Source organism: Channa argus, unplaced genomic scaffold, assembly GCF_033026475.1.
Source record: "Channa argus isolate prfri unplaced genomic scaffold, Channa argus male v1.0 Contig011, whole genome shotgun sequence".
NCBI lineage: Eukaryota > Metazoa > Chordata > Actinopteri > Anabantiformes > Channidae > Channa > Channa argus.
In genome coordinates, this window is record NW_027125230.1 from 82,447 (window position 1) to 100,838 (window position 18,392).

The window sequence follows — 18,392 nt, forward strand, 5'->3', positions numbered from 1 at the left end:
TAGGATGGACCAATCAGCTTCCTGTACTTCCCCCAAATCCAGCCAATCAGGCAGGGCACCTATAAGAACAACAAAATAAAAACAACACATATGGCCAGGACCGTAACATGGTCTACTAGTAATGAAGCACGATGGTTGACAAACCAATAAAGTAGCAAAACAGCAATGAAAGAACAAAATTTGCTGAAAATCTAGAACAATTTCTATGAATAAATAGGCAGTAACACCAGCTTGTGCTGCCCGTAAACCCAAGCAAAAAAGCTTACAGCACCTGGTATTCCCAGGCGGTCTTCCTACCAAGTACTAACCAGGCCCAGCTCTATTTGGCTGCCGAGATCGGACGAGATCGGGCGCTTAGAGAGCGGTGTGGCCGTAAGCTGCATTTGACATCATCAACAGCTCTTAAAAACGCTGGAGAAGCAGAATGCATGACACTTGCTAAGAAGAAGATAAATGTGGCAAAGTACAAAGTACTATAACTGTACTGGTCTGTTACGCCCCTGTCTAGGGGGTCAGGGTGCAACATACAAAGATAAATTAGCATGTTCCCTCTCCGATCCCCAAACCAAAATCCAGGATTGAGATGTTCCAACAGAATGATATTTATTTTAAACGAAAGAAAGTGTCAAACAAAACATGACACTACAACTCAGGGCGAACCAAGGCCAACATAATAAACAAAATAAGCCATTTCCCACAGAAAGTGCTAGCTAGCCTGATAGAAAGAAACAAACCAAAAGACAGTCGCTAACCCTAACTCCCTAATGTGAAAACAGTCCAAAGAAAATGGCAGTTCACCCCTACAGATTTAATACTATTTACAAAATATACAATTTATAAACAAAACCACGGCACAAAACCTAACAATTCAAAAATGCTAAATAAGGTTTGGAAACCAAGAACAGCAAACAGGTGCTGATGCCAGAAAGAGCCTCGCTAGCTGTTGGGAACCGTACTTTTAAAACTCCAGGAAGTGTAGGATGGACCAATCAGCTTCCTGTACTGCCCCCCAATCCGGCCAATCAGGCAGGGCACCTATAAGAACAAGAAAATAAAAACAACACATATGGCCAGGACCGTAACATGGTCTACTAGTAATGAAGCACGATGGTTGGCAAACCAATAAAGTAGCAAAACAGCAATGAAAGAACAAAATTTGATGAAAATATAGAACAATTTCTATGAATAAATAGGCAGTAACACCAGCTTGTGCTGCCCGTAAACCCAAGCAAAATAGCTTACAGCACCTGGTATTCCCAGGCGGTCTTCCTACCAAGTACTAACCAGGCCCGGCTCTATTTGGCTGCCGAGATCGGACGAGATCGGGCGCTTAGAGAGCGGTGTGGCCGTAAGCTGGATTTGACATCATCAACAGCTCTTAAAAACGCTGGAGAAGCAGAATGCATAACACTTGCTAAGAAGAAGATAAATGTGGCAAAGTACAAAGTACTATAACTGTACTGGTCTGTTACGCCCCTGTCTAGGGGGTCAGGGTGCAACATACAAAGATAAATTAGCATGTTCCCTCTCCAATCCCCAAACCAAAATCCAGGATCGAGATGTTCCAACAGAATGATATTTATTTTAAACGAAAGAAAGTGTCAAACAAAACATGACACTACAACTCAGGGCGAACCAAGGCCAACATAATAAACAAAATAAGCCATTTCCCACAGAAAGTGCTAGCTAGCCTGATAGAAATAATCAAACCAAAAGATAGTCGCTAACCCTAACTCCCTAATGTGAAAACAAGAGAAAACAATCAAAAGAAAATGGCTGTTCACCCCTACAGATTTAATACTATTTACAAAATATACAATTTATAAACAAAACCACGGCACAAAACCTAACAATTCAAAAATGCTAAATAAGTTTAGGAAACCAAGAACAGCAAACAGGTGCTGATGCCAGAAAGAGCCTCGCTAGCTGTTGGGAACCGTACTTTTAAAACTCCAGGAAGTGTAGGATGGACCAATCAGCTTCCTGTACTGCCCCCCAATCCGGCCAATCAGGCAGGGCACCTATAAGAACAAGAAAATAAAAACAACACATATGGCCAGGACCGTAACATGGTCTACTAGTAATGAAGCACGATGGTTGGCAAACCAATAAAGTAGCAAAACAGCAATGAAAGAACAAAATTTGCTGAAAATATAGAACAATTTCTATGAATAAATAGGCAGTAACACCAGCTTGTGCTGCCCGTATACCCAAGCAAAAAAGCTTACAGCACCTGGTATTCCCAGGCGGTCTTCCTACCAAGTACTAACAACGCCCGGCCTTATTTGGCTGCCGAGATCGGACGGGATCGGGCGCTTAGAGAGCAGTGTGGCCGTAAGCTGCATTTGACATCATCAACAGCTCTTAAAAACGCTGGAGAAGCCGAATGCATGACACTTGCTAAGAAGAAGATAAATGTGGCAAAGTACAAAGTACTAGAACTGTATTGGTCTGGAACGCCCATGTCTAGGGGGTCAGGGTGCAACATACAAAGATAAATTAGCATGTTCCCTCTCCGATCCCCAAACCAAAATCCAGGATCGAGATGTTCCAACAGAATGATATTTATTTTAAACGAAAGAAAGTGTCAAACAAAACATGACACTACAACTCAGGGCGAACCAAGGCCAACATAATAAACAAATTAAGCCATTTCCCACAGAAAGTGCTAGCTAGCCTGATAGAAATAAACAAACCAAAAGACAGTCGCTAACCCTAACTCCCTAATGTGAAAACAAGAGAAAACAATCAAAAGAAAATGGCAGTCCACCCCTACAGATTTAATACTATTTACAAAATATACAATTTATAAACAAAACCACGGCACAAAACCTAACAATTCAAAAATGCTAAATAAGGTTTGGAAACCAAGAACAGCAAACAGGTGCTGCTGCCAGAAAGAGCCTCGCTAGCTGTTGGGAACCGTACTTTTAAAACTCCAGGAAGTGTAGGATGGACCAATCAGCTTCCTGTACTTCCCCCAAATCCAGCCAATCAGGCAGGGCACCTATAAGAACAACAAAATAAAAACAACACATATGGCCAGGACCGTAACATGGTCTACTAGTAATGAAGCACGATGGTTGACAAACCAATAAAGTAGCAAAACAGCAATGAAAGAACAAAATTTGCTGAAAATCTAGAACAATTTCTATGAATAAATAGGCAGTAACACCAGCTTGTGCTGCCCGTAAACCCAAGCAAAAAAGCTTACAGCACCTGGTATTCCCAGGCGGTCTTCCTACCAAGTACTAACCAGGCCCAGCTCTATTTGGCTGCCGAGATCGGACGAGATCGGGCGCTTAGAGAGCGGTGTGGCCGTAAGCTGCATTTGACATCATCAACAGCTCTTAAAAACGCTGGAGAAGCAGAATGCATGACACTTGCTAAGAAGAAGATAAATGTGGCAAAGTACAAAGTACTATAACTGTACTGGTCTGTTACGCCCCTGTCTAGGGGGTCAGGGTGCAACATACAAAGATAAATTAGCATGTTCCCTCTCCGATCCCCAAACCAAAATCCAGGATCGAGATGTTCCAACAGAATGATATTTATTTCAAACAAAAGAAAGTGTCAAATAAAACATGACACTACAACTCAGGGCGAACCAAGGCCAACATAATAAACAAAATAAGCCATTTCCCACAGAAAGTGCTAGCTAGCCTGATAGAAAGAAACAAACCAAAAGACAGTCGCTAACCCTAACTCCCTAATGTGAAAACAGTCCAAAGAAAATGGCAGTTCACCCCTACAGATTTAATACTATTTACAAAATATACAATTTATAAACAAAACCACGGCACAAAACCTAACAATTCAAAAATGCTAAATAAGGTTTGGAAACCAAGAACAGCAAACAGGTGCTGATGCCAGAAAGAGCCTCGCTAGCTGTTGGGAACCGTACTTTTAAAACTCCAGGAAGTGTAGGATGGACCAATCAGCTTCCTGTACTTCCCCCCAATCCGGCCAATCAGGCAGGGCACCTATAAGAACAAGAAAATAAAAACAACACATATGGCCAGGACCGTAACATGGTCTACTAGTAATGAAGCACGATGGTTGACAAACCAATAAATTAGCAAAACAGCAATGAAAGAACAAAATTTGATGAAAATATAGAACAATTTCTATGAATAAATAGGCAGTAACACCGGCTTGTGCTGCCCGTAAACCCAAGCAAAAAAGCTTACAGCACCTGGTATTCCCAGGCGGTCTTCCTACCAAGTACTAACAACGCCCGGCCTTATTTGGCTGCCGAGATCGGACGGGATCGGGCGCTTTGAGAGCAGTGTGGCCGTAAGCTGCATTTGACATCATCAACAGCTCTTAAAAACGCTGGAGAAGCAGAATGCATGACACTTGCTAAGAAGAAGATAAATGTGGCAAAGTACAAAGTACTATAACTGTACTGGTCTGTTACGCCCCTGTCTAGGGGGTCAGGGTGAAACATACAAAGATAAATTAGCATGTTCCCTCTCCGATCCTCAAACCAACATCAGGGATTGAGATGTTCCAACAGAATGATATTTATTTTAAACGAAAGAAAGTGTCAAACAAAACATGACACTACAACTCAGGGCGAACCAAGGCCAACATAATAAACAAAATAAGCCATTTCCCACAGAAAGTGCTAGCTAGCCTGATAGAAATAAACAAACCAAAAGACAGTCGCTAACCCTAACTCCCTAATGTGAAAACAAGAGAAAACAATCAAAAGAAAATGGCAGTCCACCCCTACAGATTTAATACTATTTACAAAATATACAATTTATAAACAAAACCACGGCACAAAACCTAACAATTCAAAAATGCTAAATAAGGTTTGGAAACCAAGAACAGCAAACAGGTGCTGCTGCCAGAAAGAGCCTCGCTAGCTGTTGGGAACCGTACTTTTAAAACTCCAGGAAGTGTAGGATGGACCAATCAGCTTCCTGTACTTCCCCCAAATCCAGCCAATCAGGCAGGGCACCTATAAGAACAACAAAATAAAAACAACACATATGGCCAGGACCGTAACATGGTCTACTAGTAATGAAGCACGATGGTTGACAAACCAATAAAGTAGCAAAACAGCAATGAAAGAACAAAATTTGCTGAAAATCTAGAACAATTTCTATGAATAAATAGGCAGTAACACCAGCTTGTGCTGCCCGTAAACCCAAGCAAAAAAGCTTACAGCACCTGGTATTCCCAGGCGGTCTTCCTACCAAGTACTAACCAGGCCCAGCTCTATTTGGCTGCCGAGATCGGACGAGATCGGGCGCTTAGAGAGCGGTGTGGCCGTAAGCTGCATTTGACATCATCAACAGCTCTTAAAAACGCTGGAGAAGCAGAATGCATGACACTTGCTAAGAAGAAGATAAATGTGGCAAAGTACAAAGTACTATAACTGTACTGGTCTGTTACGCCCCTGTCTAGGGGGTCAGGGTGCAACATACAAAGATAAATTAGCATGTTCCCTCTCCGATCCCCAAACCAAAATCCAGGATCGAGATGTTCCAACAGAATGATATTTATTTTAAACAAAAGAAAGTGTCAAATAAAACATGACACTACAACTCAGGGCGAACCAAGGCCAACATAATAAACAAAATAAGCCATTTCCCACAGAAAGTGCTAGCTAGCCTGATAGAAATAAACAAACCAAAAGACAGTCGCTAACCCTAACTCCCTAATGTGAAAACAGTCCAAAGAAAATGGCAGTTCACCCCTACAGATTTAATACTATTTACAAAATATACAATTTATAAACAAAACCACGGCACAAAACCTAACAATTCAAAAATGCTAAATAAGGTTTGGAAACCAAGAACAGCAAACAGGTGCTGATGCCAGAAAGAGCCTCGCTAGCTGTTGGGAACCGTACTTTTAAAACTCCAGGAAGTGTAGGATGGACCAATCAGCTTCCTGTACTGCCCCCCAATCCGGCCAATCAGGCAGGGCACCTATAAGAACAAGAAAATAAAAACAACACATATGGCCAGGACCGTAACATGGTCTACTAGTAATGAAGCACGATGGTTGGCAAACCAATAAAGTAGCAAAACAGCAATGAAAGAACAAAATTTGATGAAAATATAGAACAATTTCTATGAATAAATAGGCAGTAACACCAGCTTGTGCTGCCCGTAAACCCAAGCAAAAAAGCTTACAGCACCTGGTATTCCCGGGCGGTCTTCCTACCAAGTACTAACCAGGCCCGGCTCTATTTGGCTGCCGAGATCGGACGAGATCGGGCGCTTAGAGAGCGGTGTGGCCGTAAGCTGCATTTGACATCATCAACAGCTCTTAAAAACGCTGGAGAAGCAGAATGCATGACACTTGCTAAGAAGAAGATAAATGTGGCAAAGTACAAAGTACTATAACTGTACTGGTCTGTTACGGCCCTGTCTAGGGGGTCAGGGTGCAACATACAAAGATAAATTAGCATGTTCCCTCTCCGATCCCCAATCCAAAATCCAGGATTGAGATGTTCCAACAGAATGATATTTATTTTAAACGAAAGAAAGTGTCTAACAAAACATTACACTACAACTCAGGGCGAACCAAGGCCAACATAATAAACAAAATAAGCCATTTCCCACAGAAAGTGCTAGCTAGCCTCATAGAAAGAAACAAACCAAAAGACAGTCGCTAACCCTAACTCCCTAATGTGAAAACAAGAGAAAACAATCAAAAGAAAAATGGCAGTCCACCCCTACAGATTTAATACTATTTACAAAATATACAATTTATAAACAAAACCACGGCACAAAACCTAACAATTCAAAAATGCTAAATAAGGTTTGGAAACCAAGAACAGCAAACAGGTGCTGCTGCCAGAAAGAGCCTCGCTAGCTGTTGGGAACCGTACTTTTAAAACTCCAGGAAGTGTAGGATGGACCAATCAGCTTCCTGTACTGCCCCCCAATCCGGCCAATCAGGCAGGGCACCTATAAGAACAAGAAAATAAAAACAACACATATGGCCAGGACCGTAACATGGTCTACTAGTAATAAAGCACGATGGTTGGCAAACCAATAAAGTAGCAAAACAGCAATGAAAGAACAAAATTTGATGAAAATATAGCACAATTTCTATGAATAAATAGGCAGTAACACCAGCTTGTGCTGCCCGTAAACCCAAGCAAAATAGCTTACAGCACCTGGTATTCCCAGGCGGTCTTCCTACCAAGTACTAACCAGGCCCGACTCTATTTGGCTGCCGAGATCGGACGAGATCGGGCGCTTAGAGAGCGGTGTGGCCGTAAGCTGCATTTGACATCATCAACAGCTCTTAAAAACGCTGGAGAAGCAGAATGCATGACACTTGCTAAGAAGAAGATAAATGTGGCAAAGTACAAAGTACTATAACTGTACTGGTCTGTTACGCCCCTGTCTAGGGGCTCAGGGTGCAACATACAAAGATAAATTAGCATGTTCCCTCTCCGATCCCCAAACCAAAATCCAGGATCGAGATGTTCCAACAGAATGATATTTATTTTAAACAAAAGAAAGTGTCAAATAAAACATGACACTACAACTCAGGGCGAACCAAGGCCAACATAATAAACAAAATAAGCCATTTCCCACAGAAAGTGCTAGCTAGCCTGATAGAAATAAACAAACCAAAAGACAGTCGCTAACCCTAACTCCCTAATGTGAAAACAGTCCAAAGAAAATGGCAGTCCACCCCTACAGATTTAATACTATTTACAAAATATACAATTTATAAACAAAACCACGGCACAAAACCTAACAATTCAAAAATGCTAAATAAGGTTTGGAAACCAAGAACAGCAAACAGGTGCTGATGCCAGAAAGAGCCTCGCTAGCTGTTGGGAACCGTACTTTTAAAACTCCAGGAAGTGTAGGATGGACCAATCAGCTTCCTGTACTGCCCCCCAATCCGGCCAATCAGGCAGGGCACCTATAAGAACAAGAAAATAAAAACAACACATATGGCCAGGACCGTAACATGGTCTACTAGTAATGAAGCACGATGGTTGGCAAACCAATAAAGTAGCAAAACAGCAATGAAAGAACAAAATTTGATGAAAATATAGAACAATTTCTATGAATAAATAGGCAGTAACACCAGCTTGTGCTGCCCGTAAACCCAAGCAAAAAAGCTTACAGCACCTGGTATTCCCAGGCGGTCTTCCTACCAAGTACTAACCAGGCCCGGCTCTATTTGGCTGCCGAGATCGGACGAGATCGGGCGCTTAGAGAGCGGTGTGGCCGTAAGCTGCATTTGACATCATCAACAGCTCTTAAAAACGCTGGAGAAGCAGAATGCATGACACTTGCTAAGAAGAAGATAAATGTGGCAAAGTACAAAGTACTATAACTGTACTGGTCTGTTACGCCCCTGTCTAGGGGGTCAGGGTGAAACATACAAAGATAAATTTGCATGTTCCCTCTCCGATCCCCAAACCAAAATCCAGGATTGAGATGTTCCAACAGAATGATATTTATTTTAAACGAAAGAAAGTGTCTAACAAAACATGACACTACAACTCAGGGCGAACCAAGGCCAACATAATAAACAAAATAAGCCATTTCCCACAGAAAGTGCTAGCTAGCCTCATAGAAAGAAACAAACCAAAAGACAGTCGCTAACCCTAACTCCCTAATGTGAAAACAAGAGAAAACAATCAAAAGAAAAATGGCAGTCCACCCCTACAGATTTAATACTATTTACAAAATATACAATTTATAAACAAAACCACGGCACAAAACCTAACAATTCAAAAATGCTAAATAAGGTTTGGAAACCAAGAACAGCAAACAGGTGCTGCTGCCAGAAAGAGCCTCGCTAGCTGTTGGGAACCGTACTTTTAAAACTCCAGGAAGTGTAGGATGGACCAATCAGCTTCCTGTACTTCCCCCCAATCCGGCCAATCAGGCAGGGCACCTATAAGAACAAGAAAATAAAAACAACACATATGGCCAGGACCGTAACATGGTCTACTAGTAATGAAGCACGATGGTTGACAAACCAATAAATTAGCAAAACAGCAATGAAAGAACAAAATTTGATGAAAATATAGAACAATTTCTATGAATAAATAGGCAGTAACACCGGCTTGTGCTGCCCGTAAACCCAAGCAAAAAAGCTTACAGCACCTGGTATTCCCAGGCGGTCTTCCTACCAAGTACTAACAACGCCCGGCCTTATTTGGCTGCCGAGATCGGACGGGATCGGGCGCTTTGAGAGCAGTGTGGCCGTAAGCTGCATTTGACATCATCAACAGCTCTTAAAAACGCTGGAGAAGCAGAATGCATGACACTTGCTAAGAAGAAGATAAATGTGGCAAAGTACAAAGTACTATAACTGTACTGGTCTGTTACGCCCCTGTCTAGGGGGTCAGGGTGCAACATACAAAGATAAATTAGCATGTTCCCTCTCCGATCCCCAAACCAAAATCCAGGATCGAGATGTTCCAACAGAATGATATTTATTTTAAACGAAAGAAAGTGTCAAACAAAACATGACACTACAACTCAGGGCGAACCAAGGCCAACATAATAAACAAAATAAGCCATTTCCCACAGAAAGTGCTAGCTAGCCTGATAGAAATAAACAAACCAAAAGATAGTCGCTAACCCTAACTCCCTAATGTGAAAACAAGAGAAAACAATCAAAAGAAAATGGCAGTCCACCCCTACAGATTTAATACTATTTACAAAATATACAATTTATAAACAAAACCACGGCACAAAACCTAACAATTCAAAAATGCTAAATAAGGTTTGGAAACCAAGAACAGCAAACAGGTGCTGCTGCCAGAAAGAGCCTCGCTAGCTGTTGGGAACCGTACTTTTAAAACTCCAGGAAGTGTAGGATGGACCAATCAGCTTCCTGTACTTCCCCCAAATCCAGCCAATCAGGCAGGGCACCTATAAGAACAACAAAATAAAAACAACACATATGGCCAGGACCGTAACATGGTCTACTAGTAATGAAGCACGATGGTTGGCAAACCAATAAAGTAGCAAAACAGCAATGAAAGAACAAAATTTGATGAAAATATAGAACAATTTCTATGAATAAATAGGCAGTAACACCAGCTTGTGCTGCCCGTAAACCCAAGCAAAAAAGCTTACAGCACCTGGTATTCCCAGGCGGTCTTCCTACCAAGTACTAACCAGGCCCAGCTCTATTTGGCTGCCGAGATCGGACGAGATCGGGCGCTTAGAGAGCGGTGTGGCCGTAAGCTGCATTTGACATCATCAACAGCTCTTAAAAACGCTGGAGAAGCAGAATGCATGACACTTGCTAAGAAGAAGATAAATGTGGCAAAGTACAAAGTACTATAACTGTACTGGTCTGTTACGCCCCTGTCTAGGGGGTCAGGGTGCAACATACAAAGATAAATTAGCATGTTCCCTCTCCGATCCCCAAACCAAAATCCAGGATCGAGATGTTCCAACAGAATGATATTTATTTTAAACGAAAGAAAGTGTCAAACAAAACATGACACTACAACTCAGGGCGAACCAAGGCCAACATAATAAACAAAATAAGCCATTTCCCACAGAAAGTGCTAGCTAGCCTGATAGAAATAAACAAACCAAAAGACAGTCGCTAACCCTAACTCCCTAATGTGAAAACAAGAGAAAACAATCAAAAGAAAATGGCAGTCCACCCCTACAGATTTAATACTATTTACAAAATATACAATTTATAAACAAAACCACGGCACAAAACCTAACAATTCAAAAATGCTAAATAAGGTTTGGAAACCAAGAACAGCAAACAGGTGCTGCTGCCAGAAAGAGCCTCGCTAGCTGTTGGGAACCGTACTTTTAAAACTCCAGGAAGTGTAGGATGGACCAATCAGCTTCCTGTTCTTCCCCCAAATCCAGCCAATCAGGCAGGGCACCTATAAGAACAACAAAATAAAAACAACACATATGGCCAGGACCGTAACATGGTCTACTAGTAATGAAGCACGATGGTTGACAAACCAATAAAGTAGCAAAACAGCAATGAAAGAACAAAATTTGCTGAAAATCTAGAACAATTTCTATGAATAAATAGGCAGTAACACCAGCTTGTGCTGCCCGTAAACCCAAGCAAAAAAGCTTACAGCACCTGGTATTCCCAGGCGGTCTTCCTACCAAGTACTAACCAGGCCCAGCTCTATTTGGCTGCCGAGATCGGACGAGATCGGGCGCTTAGAGAGCGGTGTGGCCGTAAGCTGCATTTGACATCATCAACAGCTCTTAAAAACGCTGGAGAAGCAGAATGCATGACACTTGCTAAGAAGAAGATAAATGTGGCAAAGTACAAAGTACTATAACTGTACTGGTCTGTTACGCCCCTGTCTAGGGGGTCAGGGTGCAAAATACAAAGATAAATTAGCATGTTCCCTCTCCGATCCCCAAACCAAAATCCAGGATCGAGATGTTCCAACAGAATGATATTTATTTTAAACAAAAGAAAGTGTCAAATAAAACATGACACTACAACTCAGGGCGAACCAAGGCCAACATAATAAACAAAATAAGCCATTTCCCACAGAAAGTGCTAGCTAGCCTGATAGAAATAAACAAACCAAAAGACAGTCGCTAACCCTAACTCCCTAATGTGAAAACAGTCCAAAGAAAATGGCAGTTCAACCCTACAGATTTAATACTATTTACAAAATATACAATTTATAAACAAAACCACGGCACAAAACCTAACAATTCAAAAATGCTAAATAAGGTTTGGAAACCAAGAACAGCAAACAGGTGCTGATGCCAGAAAGAGCCTCGCTAGCTGTTGGGAACCGTACTTTTAAAACTCCAGGAAGTGTAGGATGGACCAATCAGCTTCCTGTACTGCCCCCCAATCCGGCCAATCAGGCAGGGCACCTATAAGAACAAGAAAATAAAAACAACACATATGGCCAGGACCGTAACATGGTCTACTAGTAATGAAGCACGATGGTTGGCAAACCAATAAAGTAGCAAAACAGCAATGAAAGAACAAAATTTGATGAAAATATAGAACAATTTCTATGAATAAATAGGCAGTAACACCAGCTTGTGCTGCCCGTAAACCCAAGCAAAAAAGCTTACAGCACCTGGTATTCCCAGGCGGTCTTCCTACCAAGTACTAACCAGGCCCGGCTCTATTTGGCTGCCGAGATCGGACGAGATCGGGCGCTTAGAGAGCGGTGTGGCCGTAAGCTGCATTTGACATCATCAACAGCTCTTAAAAACGCTGGAGAAGCAGAATGCATGACACTTGCTAAGAAGAAGATAAATGTGGCAAAGTACAAAGTACTATAACTGTACTGGTCTGTTACGGCCCTGTCTAGGGGGTCAGGGTGCAACATACAAAGATAAATTAGCATGTTCCCTCTCCGATCCCCAAACCAAAATCCAGGATCGAGATGTTCCAACAGAATGATATTTATTTTAAACGAAAGAAAGTGTCAAACAAAACATGACACTACAACTCAGGGCGAACCAAGGCCAACATAATAAACAAAATAAGCCATTTCCCACAGAAAGTGCTAGCTAGCCTCATAGAAAGAAACAAACCAAAAGACAGTCGCTAACCCTAACTCCCTAATGTGAAAACAAGAGAAAACAATCAAAAGAAAAATGGCAGTCCACCCCTACAGATTTAATACTATTTACAAAATATACAATTTATAAACAAAACCACGGCACAAAACCTAACAATTCAAAAATGCTAAATAAGGTTTGGAAACCAAGAACAGCAAACAGGTGCTGATGCCAGAAAGAGCCTCGCTAGCTGTTGGGAACCGTACTTTTAAAACTCCAGGAAGTGTAGGATGGACCAATCAGCTTCCTGTACTGCCCCCCAATCCGGCCAATCAGGCAGGGCACCTATAAGAACAAGAAAATAAAAACAACACATATGGCCAGGACCGTAACATGGTCTACTAGTAATAAAGCACGATGGTTGGCAAACCAATAAAGTAGCAAAACAGCAATGAAAGAACAAAATTTGATGAAAATATAGAACAATTTCTATGAATAAATAGGCAGTAACACCAGCTTGTGCTGCCCGTAAACCCAAGCAAAATAGCTTACAGCACCTGGTATTCCCAGGCGGTCTTCCTACCAAGTACTAACCAGGCCCGACTCTATTTGGCTGCCGAGATCGGACGAGATCGGGCGCTTAGAGAGCGGTGTGGCCGTAAGCTGCATTTGACATCATCAACAGCTCTTAAAAACGCTGGAGAAGCAGAATGCATGACACTTGCTAAGAAGAAGATAAATGTGGCAAAGTACAAAGTACTATAACTGTACTGGTCTGTTACGCCCCTGTCTAGGGGGTCAGGGTGAAACATACAAAGATAAATTTGCATGTTCCCTCTCCGATCCCCAAACCAAAATCCAGGATCGAGATGTTCCAACAGAATGATATTTATTTTAAACGAAAGAAAGTGTCTAACAAAACATGACACTACAACTCAGGGCGAACCAAGGCCAACATAATAAACAAAATAAGCCATTTCCCACAGAAAGTGCTAGCTAGCCTCATAGAAAGAAACAAACCAAAAGACAGTCGCTAACCCTAACTCCCTAATGTGAAAACAAGAGAAAACAATCAAAAGAAAATGGCAGTCCACCCCTACAGATTTAATACTATTTACAAAATATACAATTTATAAACAAAACCACGGCACAAAACCTAACAATTCAAAAATGCTAAATAAGGTTTGGAAACCAAGAACAGCAAACAGGTGCTGATGCCAGAAAGAGCCTCGCTAGCTGTTGGGAACCGTACTTTTAAAACTCCAGGAAGTGTAGGATGGACCAATCAGCTTCCTGTACTGCCCCCCAATCCGGCCAATCAGGCAGGGCACCTATAAGAACAAGAAAATAAAAACAACACATATGGCCAGGACCGTAACATGGTCTACTAGTAATGAAGCACGATGGTTGGCAAACCAATAAAGTAGCAAAACAGCAATGAAAGAACAAAATTTGATGAAAATATAGAACAATTTCTATGAATAAATAGGCAGTAACACCAGCTTGTGCTGCCCGTAAACCCAAGCAAAAAAGCTTACAGCACCTGGTATTCCCAGGCGGTCTTCCTACCAAGTACTAACCAGGCCCGGCTCTATTTGGCTGCCGAGATCGGACGAGATCGGGCGCTTAGAGAGCGGTGTGGCCGTAAGCTGCATTTGACATCATCAACAGCTCTTAAAAACGCTGGAGAAGCAGAATGCATGACACTTGCTAAGAAGAAGATAAATGTGGCAAAGTACAAAGTACTATAACTGTACTGGTCTGTTACGCCCCTGTCTAGGGGGTCAGGGTGAAACATACAAAGATAAATTTGCATGTTCCCTCTCCGATCCCCAAACCAAAATCCAGGATTGAGATGTTCCAACAGAATGATATTTATTTTAAACGAAAGAAAGTGTCTAACAAAACATGACACTACAACTCAGGGCGAACCAAGGCCAACATAATAAACAAAATAAGCCATTTCCCACAGAAAGTGCTAGCTAGCCTCATAGAAAGAAACAAACCAAAAGACAGTCGCTAACCCTAACTCCCTAATGTGAAAACAAGAGAAAACAATCAAAAGAAAAATGGCAGTCCACCCCTACAGATTTAATACTATTTACAAAATATACAATTTATAAACAAAACCACGGCACAAAACCTAACAATTCAAAAATGCTAAATAAGGTTTGGAAACCAAGAACAGCAAACAGGTGCTGCTGCCAGAAAGAGCCTCGCTAGCTGTTGGGAACCGTACTTTTAAAACTCCAGGAAGTGTAGGATGGACCAATCAGCTTCCTGTACTTCCCCCCAATCCGGCCAATCAGGCAGGGCACCTATAAGAACAAGAAAATAAAAACAACACATATGGCCAGGACCGTAACATGGTCTACTAGTAATGAAGCACGATGGTTGACAAACCAATAAATTAGCAAAACAGCAATGAAAGAACAAAATTTGATGAAAATATAGAACAATTTCTATGAATAAATAGGCAGTAACACCGGCTTGTGCTGCCCGTAAACCCAAGCAAAAAAGCTTACAGCACCTGGTATTCCCAGGCGGTCTTCCTACCAAGTACTAACAACGCCCGGCCTTATTTGGCTGCCGAGATCGGACGGGATCGGGCGCTTTGAGAGCAGTGTGGCCGTAAGCTGCATTTGACATCATCAACAGCTCTTAAAAACGCTGGAGAAGCAGAATGCATGACACTTGCTAAGAAGAAGATAAATGTGGCAAAGTACAAAGTACTATAACTGTACTGGTCTGTTACGCCCCTGTCTAGGGGGTCAGGGTGCAACATACAAAGATAAATTAGCATGTTCCCTCTCCGATCCCCAAACCAAAATCCAGGATCGAGATGTTCCAACAGAATGATATTTATTTTAAACGAAAGAAAGTGTCAAACAAAACATGACACTACAACTCAGGGCGAACCAAGGCCAACATAATAAACAAAATAAGCCATTTCCCACAGAAAGTGCTAGCTAGCCTGATAGAAATAAACAAACCAAAAGACAGTCGCTAACCCTAACTCCCTAATGTGAAAACAAGAGAAAACAATCAAAAGAAAATGGCAGTCCACCCCTACAGATTTAATACTATTTACAAAATATACAATTTATAAACAAAACCACGGCACAAAACCTAACAATTCAAAAATGCTAAATAAGGTTTGGAAACCAAGAACAGCAAACAGGTGCTGCTGCCAGAAAGAGCCTCGCTAGCTGTTGGGAACCGTACTTTTAAAACTCCAGGAAGTGTAGGATGGACCAATCAGCTTCCTGTACTTCCCCCAAATCCAGCCAATCAGGCAGGGCACCTATAAGAACAACAAAATAAAAACAACACATATGGCCAGGACCGTAACATGGTCTACTAGTAATGAAGCACGATGGTTGGCAAACCAATAAAGTAGCAAAACAGCAATGAAAGAACAAAATTTGATGAAAATATAGAACAATTTCTATGAATAAATAGGCAGTAACACCAGCTTGTGCTGCCCGTAAACCCAAGCAAAAAAGCTTACAGCACCTGGTATTCCCAGGCGGTCTTCCTACCAAGTACTAACCAGGCCCAGCTCTATTTGGCTGCCGAGATCGGACGAGATCGGGCGCTTAGAGAGCGGTGTGGCCGTAAGCTGCATTTGACATCATCAACAGCTCTTAAAAACGCTGGAGAAGCAGAATGCATGACACTTGCTAAGAAGAAGATAAATGTGGCAAAGTACAAAGTACTATAACTGTACTGGTCTGTTACGCCCCTGTCTAGGGGGTCAGGGTGCAACATACAAAGATAAATTAGCATGTTCCCTCTCCGATCCCCAAACCAAAATCCAGGATCGAGATGTTCCAACAGAATGATATTTATTTTAAACGAAAGAAAGTGTCAAACAAAACATGACACTACAACTCAGGGCGAACCAAGGCCAACATAATAAACAAAATAAGCCATTTCCCACAGAAAGTGCTAGCTAGCCTGATAGAAATAAACAAACCAAAAGATAGTCGCTAACCCTAACTCCCTAATGTGAAAACAGTCCAAAGAAAATGGCAGTTCACCCCTACAGATTTAATACTATTTACAAAATATACAATTTATAAACAAAACCACGGCACAAAACCTAACAATTCAAAAATGCTAAATAAGGTTTGGAAACCAAGAACAGCAAACAGGTGCTGATGCCAGAAAGAGCCTCGCTAGCTGTTGGGAACCGTACTTTTAAAACTCCAGGAAGTGTAGGATGGACCAATCAGCTTCCTGTACTGCCCCCCAATCCGGCCAATCAGGCAGGGCACCTATAAGAACAAGAAAATAAAAACAACACATATGGCCAGGACCGTAACATGGTCTACTAGTAATGAAGCACGATGGTTGGCAAACCAATAAAGTAGCAAAACAGCAATGAAAGAACAAAATTTGATGAAAATATAGAACAATTTCTATGAATAAATAGGCAGTAACACCAGCTTGTGCTGCCCGTAAACCCAAGCAAAAAAGCTTACAGCACCTGGTATTCCCAGGCGGTCTTCCTACCAAGTACTAACCAGGCCCGGCTCTATTTGGCTGCCGAGATCGGACGAGATCGGGCGCTTAGAGAGCGGTGTGGCCGTAAGCTGCATTTGACATCATCAACAGCTCTTAAAAACGCTGGAGAAGCAGAATGCATGACACTTGCTAAGAAGAAGATAAATGTGGCAAAGTACAAAGTACTATAACTGTACTGGTCTGTTACGGCCCTGTCTAGGGGGTCAGGGTGCAACATACAAAGATAAATTAGCATGTTCCCTCTCCGATCCCAAAACCAAAATCCAGGATTGAGATGTTCCAACAGAATGATATTTATTTTAAACGAAAGAAAGTGTCTAACAAAACATGACACTACAACTCAGGGCGAACCAAGGCCAACATAATAAACAAAATAAGCCATTTCCCACAGAAAGTGCTAGCTAGCCTCATAGAAAGAAACAAACCAAAAGACAGTCGCTAACCCTAACTCCCTAATGTGAAAACAAGAGAAAACAATCAAAAGAAAAATGGCAGTCCACCCCTACAGATTTAATACTATTTACAAAATATACAATTTATAAACAAAACCACGGCACAAAACCTAACAATTCAAAAATGCTAAATAAGGTTTGGAAACCAAGAACAGCAAACAGGTGCTGATGCCAGAAAGAGCCTCGCTAGCTGTTGGGAACCGTACTTTTAAAACTCCAGGAAGTGTAGGATGGACCAATCAGCTTCCTGTACTGCCCCCCAATCCGGCCAATCAGGCAGGGCACCTATAAGAACAAGAAAATAAAAACAACACATATGGCCAGGACCGTAACATGGTCTACTAGTAATAAAGCACGATGGTTGGCAAACCAATAAAGTAGCAAAACAGCAATGAAAGAACAAAATTTGATGAAAATATAGAACAATTTCTATGAATAAATAGGCAGTAACACCAGCTTGTGCTGCCCGTAAACCCAAGCAAAATAGCTTACAGCACCTGGTATTCCCAGGCGGTCTTCCTACCAAGTACTAACCAGGCCCGACTCTATTTGGCTGCCGAGATCGGACGAGATCGGGCGCTTAGAGAGCGGTGTGGCCGTAAGCTGCATTTGACATCATCAACAGCTCTTAAAAACGCTGGAGAAGCAGAATGCATGACACTTGCTAAGAAGAAGATAAATGTGGCAAAGTACAAAGTACTATAACTGTACTGGTCTGTTACGCCCCTGTCTAGGGGCTCAGGGTGCAACATACAAAGATAAATTAGCATGTTCCCTCTCCGATCCCCAAACCAAAATCCAGGATCGAGATGTTCCAACAGAATGATATTTATTTTAAACAAAAGAAAGTGTCAAATAAAACATGACACTACAACTCAGGGCGAACCAAGGCCAACATAATAAACAAAATAAGCCATTTCCCACA

At 41.8% G+C, this 18,392-nt stretch overlaps 19 pseudogenes; all 19 read right to left on the reverse strand.

Annotated features, from left to right (window-relative positions):
• Positions 1-259: 259 nt before the first annotated feature.
• On the reverse strand, positions 260-378 carry LOC137111972 (5S ribosomal RNA; annotated as a pseudogene).
• Positions 379-1,235: 857 nt separating this feature from the next.
• Positions 1,236-1,354, reverse strand: LOC137111728 (5S ribosomal RNA; annotated as a pseudogene).
• Positions 1,355-2,221: 867 nt separating this feature from the next.
• LOC137111685 (5S ribosomal RNA) lies at positions 2,222-2,340 on the reverse strand (annotated as a pseudogene).
• Positions 2,341-3,207: 867 nt separating this feature from the next.
• On the reverse strand, positions 3,208-3,326 carry LOC137111983 (5S ribosomal RNA; annotated as a pseudogene).
• Positions 3,327-4,183: 857 nt separating this feature from the next.
• On the reverse strand, positions 4,184-4,302 carry LOC137111674 (5S ribosomal RNA; annotated as a pseudogene).
• Positions 4,303-5,169: 867 nt separating this feature from the next.
• Positions 5,170-5,288, reverse strand: LOC137111995 (5S ribosomal RNA; annotated as a pseudogene).
• Positions 5,289-6,145: 857 nt separating this feature from the next.
• On the reverse strand, positions 6,146-6,264 carry LOC137112051 (5S ribosomal RNA; annotated as a pseudogene).
• Positions 6,265-7,132: 868 nt separating this feature from the next.
• On the reverse strand, positions 7,133-7,251 carry LOC137112202 (5S ribosomal RNA; annotated as a pseudogene).
• An 857-nt stretch (positions 7,252-8,108) lies between these two features.
• Positions 8,109-8,227, reverse strand: LOC137111730 (5S ribosomal RNA; annotated as a pseudogene).
• Positions 8,228-9,095: 868 nt separating this feature from the next.
• Positions 9,096-9,214, reverse strand: LOC137111675 (5S ribosomal RNA; annotated as a pseudogene).
• An 867-nt stretch (positions 9,215-10,081) lies between these two features.
• On the reverse strand, positions 10,082-10,200 carry LOC137112006 (5S ribosomal RNA; annotated as a pseudogene).
• Positions 10,201-11,067: 867 nt separating this feature from the next.
• Positions 11,068-11,186, reverse strand: LOC137112018 (5S ribosomal RNA; annotated as a pseudogene).
• An 857-nt stretch (positions 11,187-12,043) lies between these two features.
• LOC137111731 (5S ribosomal RNA) lies at positions 12,044-12,162 on the reverse strand (annotated as a pseudogene).
• An 868-nt stretch (positions 12,163-13,030) lies between these two features.
• On the reverse strand, positions 13,031-13,149 carry LOC137111401 (5S ribosomal RNA; annotated as a pseudogene).
• Positions 13,150-14,016: 867 nt separating this feature from the next.
• LOC137111732 (5S ribosomal RNA) lies at positions 14,017-14,135 on the reverse strand (annotated as a pseudogene).
• Positions 14,136-15,003: 868 nt separating this feature from the next.
• On the reverse strand, positions 15,004-15,122 carry LOC137111676 (5S ribosomal RNA; annotated as a pseudogene).
• Positions 15,123-15,989: 867 nt separating this feature from the next.
• Positions 15,990-16,108, reverse strand: LOC137112030 (5S ribosomal RNA; annotated as a pseudogene).
• An 857-nt stretch (positions 16,109-16,965) lies between these two features.
• Positions 16,966-17,084, reverse strand: LOC137111733 (5S ribosomal RNA; annotated as a pseudogene).
• An 868-nt stretch (positions 17,085-17,952) lies between these two features.
• On the reverse strand, positions 17,953-18,071 carry LOC137111412 (5S ribosomal RNA; annotated as a pseudogene).
• Between the last annotated feature and the right edge of the window lie 321 nt (positions 18,072-18,392).